Source organism: Perna viridis, chromosome 4, assembly GCF_037379345.1.
Source record: "Perna viridis isolate PV_CMFRI_1.1 ecotype Kerala chromosome 4, ASM3737934v1, whole genome shotgun sequence".
Lineage (NCBI taxonomy): Eukaryota > Metazoa > Mollusca > Bivalvia > Mytilida > Mytilidae > Perna > Perna viridis.
Window position 1 is genome coordinate 290,337 of NC_142448.1, and position 22,508 is coordinate 312,844.

At 34.6% G+C, this 22,508-nt stretch overlaps 1 protein-coding gene across 4 annotated transcripts in view; it reads left to right on the forward strand.

Annotated features, from left to right (window-relative positions):
- The first annotated feature begins 991 nt into the window (after positions 1-991).
- Positions 992-22,508, forward strand: part of LOC148618344 (trinucleotide repeat-containing gene 6C protein-like) — a 37,451-nt gene continuing 15,934 nt past the window's right edge. For 2 of the 4 annotated variants that reach the window (XM_088577130.1, XM_088577131.1), the window contains exons 1-3: positions 14,383-14,637; positions 18,662-18,723; positions 21,265-21,330. The gene's annotated coding sequence lies outside the window, so the exon portion shown is untranslated. Of the gene's footprint in view, positions 1,100-3,282; positions 3,332-14,381; positions 14,638-18,661; positions 18,724-21,264; positions 21,331-22,508 lie in introns of those variants that run through there. The other 2 variants (XM_088577128.1, XM_088577127.1) reach the window with 2 other exon arrangements.

Here is a 22,508-nt window from a genome sequence, read left to right on the forward strand (position 1 = left end):
TGTAAGATCTGTACCCAGATGCTGCACACCAAAACGTTTAAAAGCTACTGCACTGGAAAGGAATTTGCCATTTTTTGCGACGTGACTTGCAAAACCGAAAATATCATATACCTTCTCCATTGCCGATGTGGTATGCAGTACGTTGGCGAAACAGAACAACCTTTCAACAGGCGTATGAATGGTCATCGCAGTGACTACAAATGCAAACCAGACCTCCCTCTAAGTCGCCAAGCCCGTGCAGGTCCGGGTGTTAAAAGAATAGGACTGCAGCAGCGCTAAGCTTGTCGTAAAAGGCGACTAAATAGTGCTCAGAACCATAGCCGGCACGTTAAAGAACCCTACTGTGGTATTCTCCCGGAGTAGGAACCATAGGGCTCCGCCACAGGAGGCTAAATTGCCCGACCCTACCCACCTCTCCCTATTTCCAGTGGCAATCAAAATTTGTCGACCCCATTGTCCTTGTGTCCCATCCCTTTTTCGTTTCATCATCATTTCATGTTCATTTTATCATCAATTTCATGTTCATTGTCTGAATATAGCTGAAATATTGCTGCTCGGACGTTAAACCCCAACAAACAAACGGCTTCTGAATCTGTTTTGATCTTGAATTTTGTGAGTTTTATGCTCGTGAAGTGTTGTGAGTTTTATGCTGAGGAAGGATATCAGTTATATATATATATCCATCCATTTATGATTAGAATTCAGGGGCGGATCCAGGATTAGGGGGAGGGGGCGTAAATTAAATTAAATTTTATGCTCCTTTAATTGGAATAAACATCTTTCTTTCTTTCTTATAGTCTCTGCGCTGATTCACTTACAGGTCTATGTTAGTCCCTGGAATCCTCCGCTTTAAAAAAAAAAAAAAAAAAGCTTAAGTGTCCCGAAATGACATTAGACCATTTTCTTGTCATTAAGATGTAAAAATTAAATATATAAGCCATGTCCCCAACTCAGGGCCTCTTCAAGTACCTTTTCCAGACCTTTAAAGTGCATATTAAGAACGATAACTCCATAGTCCAGACGGAAGCCATATTGTTTGCAGAAATGTAAATTGTGCGACCACTTGTTTGTTTACAAACAAACGAGACGATGTAATCAAGTAAGATGAAAAAACAACAGTTTCAAATGATAATAAAGAACTTTTTAAAGAAATTGAAAAAAAAAATAGTTACAAAGTTCAGCATGTAAAAGTAACGATGTCCCTCTTAAATATTATCATTCTTTCGTTTATCTAATTGACTGATAAAGTACCCTGTTTTACTTAAATTATTTTGTATTTTATTTCAATTTTTAACATATTTTATTCATTTTATGACACTGTACACGACTGATTGAAAGTATCAGAGTAAATTCAACGTTTCCCTGACCCAACAAACTGTCAACATCTCCATATGTTTATATTGATATGTTTTAATTGGTTTTATCTTAGAGGCTATATATTCTTAATAAGGTTGTGTAGTTGGAATTTCTTCTGGTCCTGCAATCCTCAATCCTCATTTGGTGTAACTTTTCTTTTTGCTACCTAACCAGGCTGTAGCTACGTTTACGTCAAAACGCCCAGGCATACACATCAAGAAAAAAAAATCATTAGGGTTGTTGCACATTCACTGGGAAGCTCCTAGAAATGTAGAGAAAGTAATTGACAATTTTGCATCACAAAAAAATGGGAAGACTGGCTAGAACTGTAAACTCATCTGAAACCAGTGAAGAGGTTGATTGATATCTGCATGATGTGTTTTTTTTTTTGCATGTTTTGATACTTGTAGTTGATCTATATAATACACAAATTTAAACATTTTGCTATTTAATGAATTTCAACTTATCTTGCTAATATAAGCAAATCACTGATAATGAAAGGATACCCTAAAATGACAAAATACAACATAGAAACAATAAGACAATAATCCCTCTGGCAAACATACAAGAATCGCCAAAATTGTAAAATTTCAATATCTTATGATTAATTTTAAAGATCTTCACTGCGATTAGGCATTGCTTTTTGCAGTATTTTTTCAATTACAAACATCGTCTACGTTTCCTAAATCCCAGGAGCTTGGGGGGGGGGGGGGTTGCCCATTTGGACCCGCTGGGGCCTTAAGCGGCCCCAGACCCCTTGCCGTAAGATAGGCACACACATTGATTAACTCGAGCTATGCCACTGTTAGTATTCCAGTACTCTAACAATGTGTACTCTCTGAGATTTCCTGATATCCAATGGCTCCAGCTTGTCTGGAAAAAAAGCCATTGGAGGTCAGAGCAATCTCAGACTATTTCTGATAGTGCTTGGAAGCATGGAATTCAGAAAAAAGGAAATGGGGAAAAAGTTCAACCAGTTTAATTAGAATTTTAGATTCAGATTGGACAAAATCTGACAGATTCTTCCACCTTGTGTCTCGGAGGTTTTTCTTCTGTATGTTAGAAAGGCTGATGAGTTTCGATTGCATTCTGATGTTTACATCTTATAAACAACTGTGACAGTTTCCAGTGCTGCTACACTATCACTTATCAACAGTTTACAACAATACTAGTAGTCTTCAGGTAGAATAGATACAGTGTTCCCACTATGGAAAAAAAATTAAGGCTTTTGTGGATAATTTTGCAAAACTATGACCTAAACTTTTACAAAAGAACTTACGACATCAGAGGGAGGTTTGAGCCCTCACAAACATGTTTAACCTCGCCAAATACATAAAGTGCTTGTCCTAAGCCAGGAACTTGTAGTCAAGTGGTTTGCCACAAGAAAAAGGGAGGGATGGGTAGGGTCGGGCAATTTTAGCCTCCCATGGCAGAGTGTAAAGGTTCCTACTCCTATCGAATACCACAGCAGAATTCGTTAACGCGGGGAACGTGGCATCTTTCCAAACATGGTGCACCACTATGGTTTGCAGTCAGGTTTTCCATATTATAGCCAGCATGTAACACGCCAGGGGTTCCCCATTCCATCACCTTCAAGTCCTTGGGCACACAACCCAGTGGCTCTGTGGGCAGAGCACCTTAGCCCTCGGCTAGGGTTCTGAGCACTATTTAGTCACCTTTTATGACAAGCATAGCGCTGCTGTAGGCCTATTCTTTTGACACCCAGACCTGCACAGGGCTAAAACTTTTCAGGAAACAAGAGTTCATATATTTTACAATACAGAAGTTATATATTGTTCAATACATAAGTTGTTATAAGCTGCCACAAAATCAAAATTGGAAAACTAAAAAGACACATTGCATTCTTGTGTACCTAATGAAGAATTTTTTTATTGTATTTGTGACTACAAAAACTTTATCTTTCAGATCTGATGGTGTCATCTTCAACTTATCTATAATTTTGTGTCATTCAGATGTAAGTAACAGTATGGTATCTTACAAAGCTTTCTTACGATAACCATTATACCCATTATCAAACTGATCAGATGTTTCAATTAATCTGCAGTGCTATGAAGTCACATGATTGAATACTTTAATGTTATAATTATTGCCCTGCCATGTAAACTGGTGTATATCCTAAAGTAATCAGTCTGTCTGTCCATCTATAAATAATTGTGTCCAGGCTATAACTTCAATATCTTTCGGTGTAGGTTTTTGATATTTAGCATTTTGGAAGGTCAGTTCTAGATGATGTGTCATTTACTTTGGTTGGTGACTTTTGACCTTGAAATTTGACCTCAAGGTGGAATCAATTTTTGCATACAAATTTGTGTCCAAGCTTTACTTTTGTTTTCAATGCAGGCTTTTGATATTGGGCATGAGGGTAGATAAGCTCAAGACAGTGTGTTGCATACCATAGTTGATGACATTTGACCTTAAATTCTGACCTTGATGTCAAATTAATGATTTCTGCATAACTGAAAAAGAAATCTGTTTTGTGTCTGTGCTGTAATAAGTTTTGTGTGATAAAAAAACTTCCATCTGAATTTCCTATTATGAAGGTAGCAATGTCCTTTTGAATGATTGTATTTTTGTTGTATAAACTTCATCAATGTTATATCTTATTGCTGAATTTTTGAAGGTAAATAAATGTTCCATCCAATTCTCTCCATTGGATACCTCAACATATACCATATAGACAAAACTTAAGGAATTCTTTCAGTTATTGTAAGCTAGCTCAGACATATAAAGAATGACACAATCTAATTTAAACTAACTCTTGTAATTTGTTCACTTCCTTCCCACATTCAGGAACATAGGAAACAAATTACAAGATCTAGTTTTAATTTTTTTTAGTATGACAATATCTTCAAAACTACCAGTCACTACAATTCCAGTGGACTTGTTTTGGGGTAGTAACATCAAGTACTATGTAGGCAAAATTTGATGCAGTGCAATACTAAAAAATTACTTAGTTTTCAGCTCACCTGGCTGAGGGCCATGTGAGCTATTGCCATGACTTGGTGACTGTCGTCGTCGTTGTCAACAATTTTTCTTTCAAAAATCTTCTCCCCTGACACTACTTGATCAATTAGAACCAAACTTAGTATGAATGTTCCTTCGGGTATCCTGCATAGAACTGATGTGGGGTGTTTTGATCCATCAAAAAACATGTTTGCAGTTACTAAAAGTAGAACATACAAATGTAGGGGTCAGACAGAAGTTTTTCACACATATCTCCAAAACCATATGGTTTAGCCAAATACTGATGCGGGTAAAAGTGTTCAGCATGACATGATCTGTCTGGGAGGGTGGATGGGCAAATGCGATAAAATGAGTCTGTCACTCACAAATGGTCATTTTTGTCCATTTCTGGCCATTTTTTGCTACATTTGGGATTTAACAGGAGCAAAACAGGAACCAAAGCACATTCATCCTACAGCCTGTACCCCTTGAAGGCCACTGAAGCCAAATAAAGTTTGTTACAGTCACGAGTGGGGGGGGGTCAGGATTCTCCTGATGGGTTACTCGTGTGAAAAAATGAGGATTTTTTCCCAATTTTTGGCCTGTTTTACCTTAAACTGAGTGTAGTCAATACAAGGGGTGGACATAGAAATGGTGGTGACAGACATCATTCTTATTTAGATTCCAGGCGAAGTAGAGCACTACAGATTAAATCTGCTCTGGTGACGGGCCGAGAAGTGAACCGTACTCCCTAAAAAATTTCATTTTTTTTAGCAGCAGAAACTCATGACCTCTTCTTTCAGCTTTCAAGTCATTATCTTTTAACAAATTCTGTATCAGATAGCCTAATTTTAAAGCACACTCATGCTGCTCGCAGATGGATACAAATTGTGCTTTCCTAAACTAAGATTAATACTGCCATAACCAATAAAGCGGTACTAGGGCCAATCCCAAACAGGTCCAGGTGCAGCATGGCAAGGGTTAATCTGTTGTGTAATGTTTGAGTTATTGCCCTTTTTAGACGTTTTGTTGTTTTTTTTGCTCTTTTAAATGTTTTACTATTTCTTGGCTAGCACTCCACAGTTTAGTTTAGTTTTGCACTTTTGGCTTGGGATGAAAAGTGACATTAATGGAAACTGGTGGTTGCTATAGTGATTAAAAACGAAGAATCTATTGTTGATAAAACATTTTCTGAAAAAGGGGACTTTTCAAAGTATTTTGCAATGTTTTATATATTTTGAATGTTGAAGGGGCTTTTTTTCAATGACAATTTGACTTCATTGTGAAAGTGAAAGTAAGTCATTTTTATTCCATGCTAAATTTAATAAGTGGATTACAAAGTGAAATAGCTCAAAATCTAACCGGCGATGCCCATATGAGAAAGGGGTTTTCGAAGGAAAAAGTTTGGACAGTTTCAGGGCATCAAATAAAAATTTAAGATATTTTGCGGGAAATTTGAGATTTTTAAACCTGATTTTATGAACTTTTTTGCAAATTTTCGCATATTTTTGCATGGTTTCTATGGTAACCCAATTTGCTGTGGTAAATTTTTTTCCAGAAAATTTTTACTGGACCCTGAAGGCCTTGGTTTGAGCTATTTCTAGATATATAGACTTACAGACGCTTGACAATTTTTTAAAGTGATAAATGTTACAAAGCATCAGATTACAAGACCAAAATTAGGCAGTTCTACAATACGGTGGAGTGCTGGCTTGGAGGTATTCTACATTGATCTGATGTGGGGATTTTTTATCTGTAGAAAAAACATGGTCACTGTTACTAAAAATAGAACAAAGAGGTCAGTCAAAAGTTTTTCTCAGATATCTCCAAAACCGTTAGATTAAGCCAAATTCTTTCAATTGCTGAAATGATCTTATTTTTTTAGGTGTACAAAAGTCTGCAAGGGATTAAAGTTGTCGGACAACTCATTGTTTGAGTTATTGCCCTTGAAAGGTGAAAAATGATGTTTTTTTTTCACAGTTTTCAGCTGGTGTCTTGAAAACTATGATAGATAGAGGGAAACTTTCAGTTACTGAAATGATCCTTATGATAAGGCCTACAAAAATCTGTGGGGTCCAAGTTTTCAGTTGACTCCTTGTTAGAGTTATTACCCATGAAAGGCAAAAAATGATGTTTTTAGCAGTTTCCAGCCAATATCTTGAAAACTATAGTAGATAGAAAGAAACTTCCAATTGATGAAATGATCTTGTGGAATAAGATACCCAAACATTTATGTAATCAAGCCACAGATATCTCATTCATTATCAGTATAAATAAATACCTTAAGAATTCTGAATAGAGTACTGGTATCATAACAGCGAAAATTGTTGCTGCTTTCACTGTTTTTAATGTTCTATATTGTAAATTATCTTAAAGTGCTTTGATATTGTCAAATCAGCTTTTCTTTAATTGTATGTGTGTTTTAGTAGTTATAGTTTTGTGTGTGTAGGCCTCAAGGTAAATTCTCCATCATTTCATTAATATTTTATGATTAATATACGGGACGTGAAGAGTAGTAATTTTTACCTAGTAAAATTTAATGTACATTTTCTTAGGCTGAAATTTTACTTGAGTAAAATTACAGTATAGGAATTAATACTTTATTAAAACAGTTTTTGAATGTAATTGAAAATTGATTATTGGGCAGCTGTAAAAATTTGTGAAAAAGGTGAAATGATACGAAGTTGGATACTGTGTAGATCATATTTCTGAAATCAGTATTAAGATTAACATTCAGTATAAACATTTAAGAAAAAAATATATGGAAAATGCAAATTTATGGTTATAGTTATATCATACCTCCCACTTGAAAAGTGTGAGATATATATTGACCATGATGTCTGTTCATTTGTCCATTGTCTGTCCCCAGTTCTAATCTGCAACTCCTTTGAAACTGCCGAACAGAATTTAATGAAACTTTCACAGATTCTTTATAAGGCCAAAAAGATAATAAGATATCGATTTTCTGCTACCCTTTTTTTTTGGTCTACCTAATCATTTTAGACCATTTTGGCACCAGCACTGTTAAAATCTGGATTGCTTCCACAGTCACTGAATGTAAAAATAATTTCCCTACCATTCATTCATTCATATCTTTATTTCCTTATGAAGAGATTTATGAATACAATTATATTGGTTAAATTACATTAAATACAACATATAAGTATACGAACTGAATACAAAAAGTATATACATCAATATACATTAATAAATACTATCAATAAATACCGTCAAATATAGCAAGGTTGCTTGCACACGACATAGCATGTATTGCCACATCTACAACAGGAATCTGTTATAAGTAGAAAGACATTGAATAATATGTGCATGGCACAGTTTCATAAGTACAACTTGCTCTCTAGCTTCCAGAGCGGTTGTCTGTTCATGTCCAAATAATGTCTGATAAAGAATTTCATCATCATACTGCAAGAGTTCACAATATAAGTACAAATCATAATTTTCTATCATAATGTTCCATAATGCATTACATAAATTTTCTCTTAATGTACAAGAGCAGCATGCATGAACATACACATCAGTAAATGGTCTATCACATATAGTACAAGCACCAGGTGTAGAGTATGGTGTAACTGTTCATAGTTTTGTAATGAAAAATGATCTGTTAATTTCAGTAAAATTTTTGGAAAACTTCCAGAAAGAGGCTATTTGTATTGATTTATGCAAACACCAAAATCTGTCAGTCACTATCGTTACTCATACAATCATGCCATTCGGAGGATTGTTTCATGTTTATGCATTTTGAACTAACGATTTCCATATAGCTTTGGAAAGTGTCCATCTGAAATGTAGTCCAGGAGATTCTGCTTTAGATCATATTTCGACAGTATGTCTACAATGTCTGGTATAAATCCAAAATTGTCTATGCTTATTATCATCTAGAAACCAAAAGTTTTGTCATGAATATTATTTTTGATAAATAAGTTGTATCCATATTACAGAGTTTTTGAAAGAACATTAATTTCTGCTTATGTATGTACGTCTCTATTGCCTATATTTCTAGAATACTTTGACACATATCAGAACGAGTTAATGTGGAAAGATTCAGAATACGTTTTACTATGAAGTGTCGAAACCTGTTTAGTTCAGAAACATCATTAAATCTCATTTTAGACCACATTTCGCAGCCACACAATACAGTCGACAGAACAACAGTTTTATATAAATTTATAAGTACATACGGATTCGTAGTTTTAGCTGATAAGGCAAGGTAAAGTATGCGTTTCTTCCCTTCCCACATGCATTCTGTGTTCTATCAATCAATTTGAATTTTGAGTTTATGCCAATCCCTAAGTGAGTATAACTTTCTGCAAAAGGTACAAGTTCTTCACCTATACGCCATGAAAACTGCACCAATCCTTTAGACAAATTATGTGAAAATTGCATAATATTCGATTTGCTTGCATTAAAGTTCAGGGTATTCATAACAGATATCAAGCATCATTTGCAGATGCAAAGGAGATGTGCTAATACATGCTATATCGTTTGCAGGGGGGGAGGGGCACAACTGGTCACGTTGAACCTGCCACTGTTTCAACATACATTTTCTAACTCACAAATAAGGTCATTTATAAATACAATATACAATAACCCTGATAAAATACCCCTTGACAAATTCCTTCATCTACGGAGGAAGTCAGATTTATATGGATTAACAATTACTGCACTCTTTGTATCAATATAGTAGTCATTGATGAAAGACCATATTTTCCCTTTAACACCCAATTTATGCAATTTAACCATGAGACCCCTTCTCCAGACCATATCAAATGCCTTACGACTATCAAGGAAAGCTACATACTCATTGCTAGATATATTGATTCATGTAAGTTGAAAGAAGCAGTGGTACAACCTAAATGCCTCTGAAATTCTTGCTGTTGTCTATTGGGAAATTTTTCAGAATCTGATACATGTGACATTAATCTGGATTTTACTAAATGTTCAAAAAGTTTTAATATACACGAAAGAAGACTAAATGGACGATAGCTGTCTGTTGATGTTTTAGGTTTGTTGTTTCCTTTGTACAAAGGCAGGATAAGTCCATATTTCCAGCTTCCAGGCAACGTCCAACGTCAACCACTAAATTAAAAAATTTAGTCAAGCACTTCTTCAGAACGTTACTGCCATACAATAAATGTTCATTTATGACTTTATCATGACCACCATCTTTACATTTCTTTAATTGTTTATAAGCTTCACGTAACTCCATCTCGGTTATTTCACTCCAGGTAAGTTGTTGTCTTTTTCAAAACAGTTTCTTAGTATTTCGTTATAGCAACTGTCAACCTGTTCTTTTTTATCTTTGTTTGGACAATGGATTTTCACTATGTACATTTCACTATAAAAGCTTGAGAATGCATTAGCAACCGATTCAGGCGAATTACATGTTACATTATTATACACTGTTTCTGGATGTATTCTACCTTCAGGTGCTCCTGGTCCATGCTCCTAGTTTTTAGTGGAGTCCGAGTTGCTCATTTACTTTTGTTGCTTTGTATGTATGGTTTTGGTTACTTTATGTTCTTTGTAGTGTATGTCTGTTTTCCATGTCTGGTCTTTGTCCCTAGATTACATTCTTTTGATTACCACTATAGCCTTGGTTCCCTTGATTACTCTTTCAGTAGGTTTAAATTGCTTGATTAGCTTCCAGAACAACCGAATGTCACATTCAGATGCATTGTTTATGTCATCATAACTTTTCTGGATACAAGATTCGAAAGCTGCCTGCTGAGTGTCTCTAAAGGCATATTTTTCCCGCTTATAATTGTGGTAAGACTCATGATTCATTCCTCTAGGTTGTCCATTTTGAATCCACAATTTGTGCATAGCACGTTGTAGTTCATGGGCACTTTTCACATTCGCAGTCCAATATTGTTTTGTATGGGTGTTATAACTACACTTTGGAATAGTCTTATCTGCTGAAACAATAATAATAATTCATCAATGTCACTTAAACCATTGTTCATATTGTCTATAATAGGCTTCTGGATGCTATTCTGATTATCTTGTAAATGTTGTTCACGCTGGAGGTTTATGATCAGGTGAAATAGTAGTATGGGGATTTTGTTTTAATTTAATTGTGACAAAAATAGGGAGATGGTCTGAGATTGAACTTACAGACCCTTCAGCAAGGATTTAATAGGACAACATTTGTCTATATAAACACTCATTAAATATGATATAATCTTACATACTTCGTTTGGGAACAAAAGTATAATTAGGACCTTTATTACAAAAATTTACATTTGTAACCACTAAATTACACCTTTTGACAAAATCTCTTTAATTCTTTAGATTTATATTTATTCGAAAAAATTTATATCATTTTATAAACAACTTGCGTTCATATCACCGGCGACTATAACATGGCTGTAATTCTCATAATAACTACACAAAACATCTAATGCATTTATCTCATCCCTGTACAATTCAATATTTTTGTCAAAATGTAAATAAACACCAAAAATAAAGATAGACCCAACTGACTGATCTTTTATCTCGATGCCAACAATTCTATCAGAATTCATATTATATATTTCTTTTAATTCAAATTGTAGAGATGATTTACATAGAATGCATACACCCCCTTTGCCATGAAAAGCCTTATAATTATGAGCTAATTTGTCAGCTTTTGCTATACAGTTATAACCAGATTCTAAGCTTGACTGAGGCGATAGAGATTCTGGTTTCAGTTTGTGTTCCGAAATTACAGAAATGTCACATTTGGTTTTACCAATCAAGTCATTTATACAAACTGTGGAGGAGATAACAATCTTAAAATTATAACTACCGGCTAATACCATAAAAAGTACAGGTATTGTAAAAATGATATTATAAATATTAGCAATGTTAATCATGATAATGATTGTTTGATTCTCTGGTTCACTGGGGAAACCCTCATACCACTTTCTGTTGCTTCACCATTGGCGACAATACACTCTTTTAGGCCAGAACCCTCTTGTTCAACAAGCGATGCACAGTCACTTGATATTCAGTTTTGCAGGCATGCATCGAGCATTTTCTTTGTGGAATAGTCTAATATATGTAGCGTGTACACCTTTATTCTATAAATAGTGAATGATTGCCTCTTGTGAAGATTTAGGGTCTATTCCTGCTAAGTAATAGCAAGAGGTTTTCTGTCTATAGACGCCGCAGAACCCTCCCTCATCATAATTGTCATTGTTATGCTTATTTGATGTATTAGGGGTTGTACCGCTCGTAACACACACTGGTATTGTATGAACAGTTTCATTTTTCGTAATTGCATTACCAGCATCAACCGATTGTTTTTTATTGTTACTGCTATTGTTAGTTCCGTTAGATTGTTCTGATTGACCTTCACTTGTACCGTTATTCACTTCACACGAGGTACTAATACTTGACTGCAGGCTTTGATTGTTGTGAACACTAGTTGTGTTGGATGGACCCTGTGAGGCTCTATCAGGGGAAGCTTTTTCGGCATTTGATTTCATACAATTTGTTTTAATGTCATTTACATTTTTCTGCATTGCATTAAGAAGTTTATTATGACAGTCAACTTCATTTAATATGTTATGCATACATTCCCTATAGATGTTGAAGTAAAATTCACCAATAGCTTTTGTTTTTTGATTTGTTAATTTATGTGACGAGTCATATTGGGCGAATTTTAACATCCTAAGTTTTTTTGTGTTTTCTGGTTTAAGACTAATTATAATCTTAGAATTTTCTTGGTCGTTTTTCTCAAGTTCAGTAATCCTTTCAATTGCGGACTGTAATGTCACTCTAAGGTCTGTCATACCAACACCTGACAACATATTGGGGGGCTCACTAGTAGATTTGTCATCCTTTCTGAAAACCTCATCAATAGAACTGTTGTCTCCATTTAGGAACATATATACCATGTAGCAATCTTGAGCGTACATCGTTGTAGCGGAACCTCTACCAGTATTTTTACATGTATACAGTCTACCCAGAGGACACCCATTGACACTGTTATATCTATTGACCAAAACAGTTCGATACCATGTTATTAAATTTTCTGAATTGCGAGTTAATTCAGCAAGTTTCTCAATGTAGGAATCTTTTGGCAATTGATCTAATTCTTTATCAAGCGTTGACATGAACTCTTGGTTTGGGACACAATCAGACAATTAGGAAGAATGCATATCAGGAGAACTTGGACCTCCATAGGTTCTGTTTTTGTCATTGTTTACATTTCGGCCCAGGGTATTCAGTTCAGTTAGAATGCCAATTATTTGGCTATTTTCGGGGAATACTCCGTGAAAATGTCTTCATTGAGTGTATAAATGCTATCGTTTCCATTTACTACATTTCCATGTCCAGTCAACTGGCTTAAATCATATAAATCTAAACTATTCACTCCGGTCAACACATCCCGACCATCAATATCAGCTGCCATCTTGTCTTTCAATTGCATTGAATGGAATTGAATGAAACTTTCACAGAATCTTTATTACATATTACGATTGTGCACCTCCTATTTTAGATTTTGATCCAAATCAATATGGAGGTGGAAAGGTGCATGTTATCTAATGAGGATGAGTGGTATCAAGTTAGTGATCATTGCTCACTGTTTTCCTAGTTTCCATCTGAATGCCTTCAGTCAGTATATGGTTTCTGGGGAGGGTTGCCCAGGGTATTACCAAGTTACCTTTGTTTACAGTTTTTCTTGTTTTATGTCATATAATCTTTGAGAAGATTAAAAAACCTCCAGTGCAACAGCACTTTTATTGTATCTGAATTATTGAACTTTATACATTCAGAAATTGGGTAATTATCTGTTTTTCAGTTATAACTCAAATGTCTGTTCTGCAATTTCAATGAAACTTTTGGCCATTTCTGTGATGTGCAGACAACAATTTGTCTGTAAATGAATGAATCTCTTAGAAATTGTACCACAAAGTGCCATACTACAAAATGAAGGCTGGAACTGTTTTGGGGACTAAATGAGGAATAAGGATCCAAAAAGGATAAAGTACAAGTTTATTTTATGTTTTCTGGACAATAACTTGACTTTCAGTGATTGGATGATTGGATCTTTAAAGTTGTACCACAAAGGCCGTACCTTGGAAGGAAGGCTGGGATTGACTTGAACTGTTTATGAATAAGAAGCCAAAAATCTGGTTAAATTCTTATCCTGTTATCCTAATATTTAATTGCAATAAAAATTGTATCATCCCATATTGTGGAATTGATAACTTGGTGGTCTTATGGTCTGTATACTTTTTAGAGAAAATTCCAGATTTAGTTTCCAACTTTGAGATTTTTGTTTAAAAAGAGGGGGACAAGATTTAAGTCATCCAATACTACTTCTAACTATTCACTGTTATTTGTTGCAATGGCTTGAAGGTCTGTATTATGTTTTGGTGAAATTCATTATTTCCTTTTTTTGCAGCTATTGATTCTTTCAAATTTTGTAGTTTTTTTTTCATTTGTTGCACCTTGAGTACCCCTGGTACAATAAACAACAAACTGTACACTACTGTTTGTTATTATAATGGTCAGTATATTTTTTGGTGAAAATTTTATTGTTGGTTTCAGAGTTATGGGACTTTTCATATTTTTCATATCGGCCAGCTAGGCTATATAAAAGAACGACCAAAAAATTTTTGGCAGTTCTAACATTGTTGGGAATATATATATACACACACAGAGTATATTAAAGGTCATATAAGATTAATTTTACACACAAGCTCTGTATCATGGTGCACTGTTAATTTATGAGGTGATTCTATTTATGATAGAATGGGAGGAATCCTGCTTTAAGTGAACCATTTATTGGGAAGTCCCAGTAAAGGGCCCCTTTTATATGTTCTGTGTATGTTTGTGCATACTGTATTTTACCTGTTTTGAGCCTCACGTAAATCGTGATGTTTTGATGTACATATATATTGTATTATATGTTGACATATATTTAGATTATTGACCAGATTTATTTTACTTATTAGAAGTTATTTTCATAAACTTTACTAAGTGGAATTATATTCTTTCAGGTTTTATTTTTTGTGTGGGGCACTGTGTTGTTTGTCATGTGATTTCAGCGCATGCGTATTGTGTATCAACTTAATGTAGCTCGCCATGGGGCTGCGAGACAGATTGCCCTTGTCGAGCGAAAACAAATTTTACTAGGATATTATTGACTTTTCCTTAGCAATAATTATGTCTCATTACCGGTGCTATTTATGTGTATAAAAATTCGTGACATTTGATTTGTAATTTCCTCGAATTTCTGTGATATTTGTGCAATCTCGACAGGGTATTTGAAGAAGTCGCCTTCACATATTCATTCCATACAAGGTATGTTGGTTAGTTTGTATCACGGAGTTATTGTGTATAGGTAATTTTGGTATGATGTGAGCCGAAAAAAATCTAGGATAATGAAATGTTAATGTCGTTATGAGAACGTGAAGTTGGTCGAAATGTTTGCAGACGGTAATAGTGGGGTTGTGGTCAAGGGGTAATTTTTAAATATTGATTTGTTCATCTTGGATACATGGAATGCAAATTGAATTTGTGCCCATTGGTAATTAGCGTTCAACTTTTTATTTTCACGTATTTATCGCAGTATTTATGGCTGCGTAGAAACTGTGGTTCAGTTCGCGTCTGTTAGAATCGCAAAGCAGACGTCGGCCATCTTGTATGAATCTGTGGAATGGCTGCCGGCGACATTATAAATTCAAAATGGTGGCTTGTCCTTGCATAGACCCAACTTGGCGATTTTCCATATCCTGATGACGAGTGATAAATATTGTTGCCAGAAATAGACCATATTCACCCTATAGTTCTATTATTTAAAATAAAGCAGAGAAATACTTGGATGACATTGTCTTGATACATTAATATCTTGCAAATGGTTACAAGGTTGGTTAGAGTTTCCTTGTAGGCTATGGATGTCCTTTATTATTGTTTATTCTTTGGGGGGGGTGTGTTATTTAGGTTTTTGTTAGTATGTTTAACTAAGGATGAGCTGTACCCATTAATTTTCCTATATTGTACCCTTGAGCAGAAAAAACAATTTTAAGAGCACAATAGGAACATAAAAGACATTGAATGGGAACTGATTTAATTTTTATGTCAATTAGTACAGAAGCTAGAACTGCCTTGTAGCAGTGTAAAGATCTGCTTGATGATTGGATACAAATGAGGTGCACTTTCTGTTTAGTAGGTTTGAATATCAGTAATGTTAAAGACCTGGATGGGGTGTCCATGCAGTTTTGTCATAAATGCTTAACAGAATAGTGTTACAGATAAAGGACTTTAAATTTGAAACATCAAATTAAAGTTGAGATATGGTACATTAATGTGTTTAGTTCCATAAACATACAGAACGAAGCCAGTTTATTTATTATTTACTAAGCCATGACCTTGTTTCGTTAACTTCAGAAGTATCCAATGATTCCGCACTTAAATTATATGCAGACATGAATAAAAGAATTATTTCAATAGTTCATTTTGTTCAAATTAAAAATCAAAGTATTTTTATCAATAAAGTTATAAGAAAATGTCTTTACCAGTTGATTTTTCCGTAGTGACTTAGCAAGTTTTCTCTGAATTGACCCAAATTTTACTTTAATTATACAGCGGATGTGACATTCAAAACATAGGCCTGGAAGACATGGGTTCCTTTAGTTCACTGCTTTTAAGATTAGGCAAATTTTTATTTTCATATGTACAAGCGATGATATTGTTTGCCTTTTTCAAAACACCTCGTCCTTTTTTTATTGGGAAATTTGGAATAATTGTATAAAACCATGGATTTGTAGTTAAAATGATTGGTTATGGAAAATGGGGTTAAGTCGTTCTGCCCACAGGTTCCAGGTGGTGGAATGGGGTAACCCTGGCATGTTACATGCTGGGATCATCAGGTCATAATACAGGAAACCTGACCGCCAATAATACGATAAATATGGTTTATTTCTGTTAGTGTTTCTTCTCATATTATTTTTTGTTCGGGTCAGAATTGTTCGTTCATTTCTTGAATCAACTTCAGGATCTACAGCATTGTGATACATTAGTGAATTTTTTACATTTTGCTGTCCAGTCTTTAACATATTATAGTTAAATTCAGGTAAAATTCCTTTTGAAATTAAAATATTTGCCATTTTGGAGGAGTTAATATGATAGGAGTATGAATGAAATTATCCTGTTTATTTTGGATGATTTGGCTCAAGTTTTAAAAAAATGCCTAAGGCCAACATTTTTTTAATAATCTGTTTACGTGACCGCCAACCCTATTTTAGCCACACAAAAAAAAAGTGTGAATGTCCTTGTATTTTTGTAAATTTCGCCGACTGTTGAAATATTTGTGAGAAAATCCCATGCTAAAAATAAAAGAAATTAGATCGCAAGTTTTCATTGGACGAGTAAAAAGGAAGCAACCAATCAGGAAGCTCTCGGCATTTATCATTAATTAATGAAAAACACTGAAAGTCAATGGCCGACCACAACAACGACACGATGGATGGAGGGTCGGCCTACAATTATTTCAAACTCATTATTTTTGGGGAATACAGAAAGGTGAATCTATCCATCAACAAAATAATTGATGAGATTGTCGATGAGAAAGCTGCAGTTGTCATAACAAAGGTGTCCTGCCATGGTCCCACGAACATTTTTATTATACAAGGATTAATGATATATTTAACTCCATTAGTATGAATTAAATGCTTATTAACCAAACAATATTCTCCCATACTGCCCAACACACAAGGGGGCATTATTAGCTTGAAAGTTAAGTCTGAATCTCAGTATATCTCGTAACACAGTAAAAACGTTCTGCACATAAATTATTTTCATTTTGCAAAGCAAGAGTCATCCAACATAACACCTGCAATTGATACTGATGTAACCAACCATTTCAATACCAATTGCAAATTCAAAATAATCATCTTATTATGAAAACGCTCCTATCTAACAACCAAGAGATAAGATTATCCTCGATGGATAAATTAAAGGAATCACATGTATATACTGTGGGTAAACATCTTGCCTATAAATTACTATTTTATCTGGCATGGACAGCTAAGCTAATGGTTACTGGTCATTTTAGTAAATGTACATGTCATTATTGTAAACAACACAGACCTTTTTTAAATTTAACTATCAAATTACATTAATCAAAGATTGATGGACAACACTGCACATCTCAGCTGCAGCTTTTTAACAAGATCATTTCACCTACCAATGAAACCATTATTAAAACACATTATAACAATAAGATGCTGACATCCAGTCATACGTAGGACACAATACAAATGTGATTCTCCAACTAATAACCCCAACTGATCAGTGACAATAAGATCAAATGTGGCATGGGTTCTGATGTATTTACCTAGGCAAAAATATATTGTCAGAAGGTTTGAAATGTTCACAAATGATTTGAAGTACACATTCAAAAGACTTTGGAAATGTAGCCAAAAACTTTGGAAGGAGTACAAATGTATTTACACATCAATAAAATTTCATACATCTTCTTTGTATTCTCTGTTTCCTTGTGAAAACAGTATGAAGCAGTCTTAATAATTGTAGAAGTGAAATGTATATTAAAATTGGGTATCAAAATCTTTTACTTTTCGTACAATTATTGACCTGTGTACCCAAGAACAAAATTCCGGAATATAGAGCTCTTCCAAATTGTCATTTTTCCAAAGAGTCGATGAAATGGGTATAAGACCCATCTATGCTAACGTAGAATTAGTGCACGTCATTTAATGATTGAAAAAGGAAGACATTCCTAGAAATAATAGATTACGTCCAGTTTGTAATTGTGAAAACATTGAAGATGAAATACACTTTTTATTTTTAGTTGTAGTGCATATAATACACAAAAATGTATTTCAAAATAAGATTTGCAAAACATCAACTTACCATATTCCATAGTGAAAAAGCTCAAGCAAATTATAAAATACACAGGAAAATTAATTGCTGTGATCACTGTTCCATTAGGAATAAGTAAGAACCTAGAACTTGATAAAAAATTACTGGGAAATTCCTAAATCAGCAAAATGTTGACTGCTGATTACTTCGATTTAAATTTTGATCACTCAGCATTTGGGGTTCCTTTGGGCAGGCTGTTACATCCTACCTTGAAATCAAATAAGTGAGTAAGTGAGAGGGTAAACTGTCATGCAATGGCATGGAATAGGCAGATTTGATAAAAATTATGTTTGCTTACTACATATTTTCTGTTATGTATTTCAGTCTTAACTGAAAATTTGGTGACATTATGACAAACTAGTATAATTAATGCACTTGATTAATGTATACACCTTGATGTATGCATATGCAATATTAATGTAATAAAAATGTTCTTCAATTTCAGGATAGTTCCATGTTAGTACTTGACCAAATCTGACTCACTGCCTGATCTGCTTTTAATCCAAAGTAAGTGTATTTCCAGTGGCAAAAGCCCTTTACAGGTCTGGGTGTTAAAAGAATAGGCCAGCAGCAGCGCTAAGCTTGTTGTATGAGGCGACTAAATAGTGCTCAGAAACCTAGCCAGGGGCTAGGCGCTCTGCCCACAGAGCATCTTGGTTGTGTGCCCCAGGTGGTGGAATGGGGTACCACTGGCATGTTACATGCTGGGGTTGTCAGGCTATAATACAGAAAACCTGACTGCAAACCATAGTGGTGCACTGTGTTGGGAAAGATGCCACGTTAATCACACGATAAAGAACCCTGCTGTGGTATTCTCCCGGAGTAGGAACCATAGGGCTCCACCACAGGAGGCCTAATTACCAGACCCTCCCCACTTCTCCCTATTTCCAGTGGCAATCACGGTTTGTCGACCCCATTGACAAAAAAAATTGGTTGTATTTTTTAAGATATGACACTTAGTTATTCCACTGGTGAGTTATTTTTGTCTACATGTATTCATGTACATAATATCCCCTTCATTCATGTCATACATATACCCAAGATTCGCTCTTGATGCATGTTTTAAGCAGGTTTTTAGCTCTACTCTTAGTCAGGATCTAAAGCCATTAGTCACTTTTTACATGCAAAATGATGAAGTGCTACTCCAGAAACAGGTGGTTTGTTTCTATCAAGGACTTTTTATTACTATGCACATATAGACATGTTGACCCTTATCCTTTGTGGGCTAATTAAAATTATCTAAAATTATGTTTTGATTTTTTATCTATAAATTTTCAACAAACGGGATTCTTTTTTCAAGTGATAAAATTTCTAGCAAGCTACTATGGGCCATTATGTTCCTTTTAAATTAACCCTTGTACTCCTACTAGATTCTAGAATCATTATTACTGAATGCCGCCAGTATTTCTTTAAATAAATTTTGGGAATCCCTATTCAGTTTGTTTACCGATTTTCCCACCATAAAAATGTAAACAAATGTCATCCATTTTCTTTTATCAATTCTTGCGTTTCGTTTCGAAGTGTTTTACACACTTCCTGATAGGATAGTTATTGTTATTTGGATTTAATTTATTCTGTTATAAGATAAATTTGATTCTGATTGTATTGTACGGTTTAAAAGGGCTGTGACGCCTGTATGTAGCCATGTGCACATGGTCATGATTGTGTTTACCTTAGACCAGATTATAAGTTTTGATTGGCTCAATGATATATTTACTTCTGATTGACATCTCCCATGATGATATTGTGAGTCAGGATCTCCTGGTCTAATTACATTTGATTGGTTTCAGTCGTAAATTTTTTATGGTCATTCAACTTGTACCAGGTGTCAACACAATTGTTTAATTAGAGAGAATATCCCTTGCTGTCAAACTTTCTGTTGGTTTTATTTTTAATATACAAAACCTAGGCATAGAGGAAATTGCCAACAGGTTATTTTTGTGACCAGATCTAATAAAAATCGCAGATTGCAACATCGGCATAACCCTTCTCTGTATCCGTTTCAATGCCAATAGAGTAATCGTATGGAATGTAATATAATGACTTGATTATTCGGGTAAATATTGGTGAAGCCCAGCGCAGTCCATGTATAAAAATGCCAGAACAAGATCTGAGTAACTCCGGAATTTCCAATCTTTGCAGAAAAAAATGCTAGGGTCGGCAATTTGCCTTTAAAAAAATACTCTTCTCCTCTGAAACTGCTTGACTAATTAGAACCAAACTTGGTATGAATGTTCCTTGGGGTATCCTGCATAGAACTGATGTGGGGATTCTTGATTCGTCAAAAAACATGGTCGCCGTTACTAAAAATAAAACATAGGGGTCAGACAGTAGTTTTTCGCATATATCTCCAAAACCGTTACGTTTAGCCAAATTCTGACTTGGGTAAAAGTGTTCAGCATGATGAGGTCTATCTCTGGTCAAATTTTGGTTTTAATCCTTTAAGCCATTTTGGAGTTATTGCCCTTTTTCAACAATTTTTGCTATTTTTAATGTTATTTCTTTCCAAACTCTTCTCCGTGGACACTACTTCACCAATTGAAACCAAACTTGGTATGAATGTTCCTTTGGGTATACTGCTTAGAACTGATGTGGGGATTTTTGATTTGTCGGAAAAAAACATTGCTGCCGTTTGTAAAAATAGAACACAGGGGTCAGGCAGTAGTTTTTCACATATATCTCCTAATCCGTTATCCAAATTCTTTCAATAGCTGAAATGATCCATATTATTAGAAATACAAAAGTCTTCAGACTCTTTGTAAGAGTTATTGCCCTTGAAAGGGGAAAAATGATTTTTTTTTTTATAGTTTTCAGTCAATATCTTGATAACTATGATGGATTAAAAGAAACTTTCAATTGTTGAAAAGATCTTGTGATAGTCCTACTTAAGACTTTAGTCAAAATTGTTCAACAACTTCTTGTTTAATTTATTGCCTTTGAAAGGCAAAATTCAAAAAGGTGAGCGATTCAGGCTCCTGGGAGCCTCTTGTTATTTGACCTGATGAGAAATGGAGAAATGGCATATAACTATAATTTTTTATCTTTCAGACTGTTGTTGTTATGTTGGTTGTGCTGCCATGTATTTATTTGTTAAATGTTGATGTTCTTTTATTGGTAAGTGTGATTCAAATATGTATTTTTAGTTCTGATAGAGCCAGAAAATGACATCAGTTTTGTATAAATGCTGTAGATACATTTGTATCTTCTAAACTGCTCAGATGGTTTAAATAAAATTTATGGGAATCTTCAAACATAATTTCTGTTTGAAATGCCTGTACCAAGTCAGTACTATGGCGGTTGTATTTATATTTCTTGCTTTTACTTTGACATTTCCATTTTTGACAGAGTCTTTTCTTTTTTGCCTATTGCCTAGAGTTAATCAAGTCGGCAATTAAGTTTTTTAGGTAATAAAAAGGTATGTGTGGTTCCTGCCTGACCAACAAGGACTTTTTTGCCAAAATGAAATTTTAAAAAAAATGACAGATCCAACCCTCTTCTGGTAATTAGAATTTTTTTGTTACATCACTGGAACGGATTCGGAATTTACGATAGTAAACAACAATGGCTGCGCATTGCAAGCTGAAGCCATGAGACAACTGAAAGCCGTAAATTTACAGCCTATTGTGCTTCATTGATTTTTTTTTATCTCACCTGTCCAAAGGCCAAGTGAGCTTATGCCATCACTTGGCTTCCGTTGTCGTCGTCGTGGACAAATTTTAAAAGATCTTCTCCTCTGAAACTACTGGACTGACAGGTTTTAAACTTGGCATGATTGTTCCTTAGGATTTTCTGCAAAAAATGACCGTAAGGATTTTTTATCCATGAAAAAAAAAAACATGGTCGCAGTTACTAAAAATAGAACATAGGGGTCAGATTGCAGTTTTTTGCAAATAACTCAAAAACCGTTGCCTTAAGCAAATTTCTGCCATTTGGTAATAATGTTCAGCATCATGAGATGGACCTATGCTAAAATTTTCAAAATGATTGGTCGACTGATGTAGGAGTTGCCACTCCTGAAACAGTTTTTTTTTTCACATGTACAACTTTGAAAATCTTCTTCTCTAAAACCATTTAAGATCATTGAATGAAATAAGCATAATGGTTCTTCAGTGTGTTGTTCTCAAAATGACTTGTGATTTTTAATTCATGAATAGATATGGCTGCCTATACTATAACTGGAATTTGGGGGTCATAAGGCAGGTTTTTGAAAAAAAAAAATAAAAAATTGTTGCCTTTAGCAAAATTCTGGTTCAGGTCATGAATATGCTATGAAAAGCATTTCTTGCATTTGA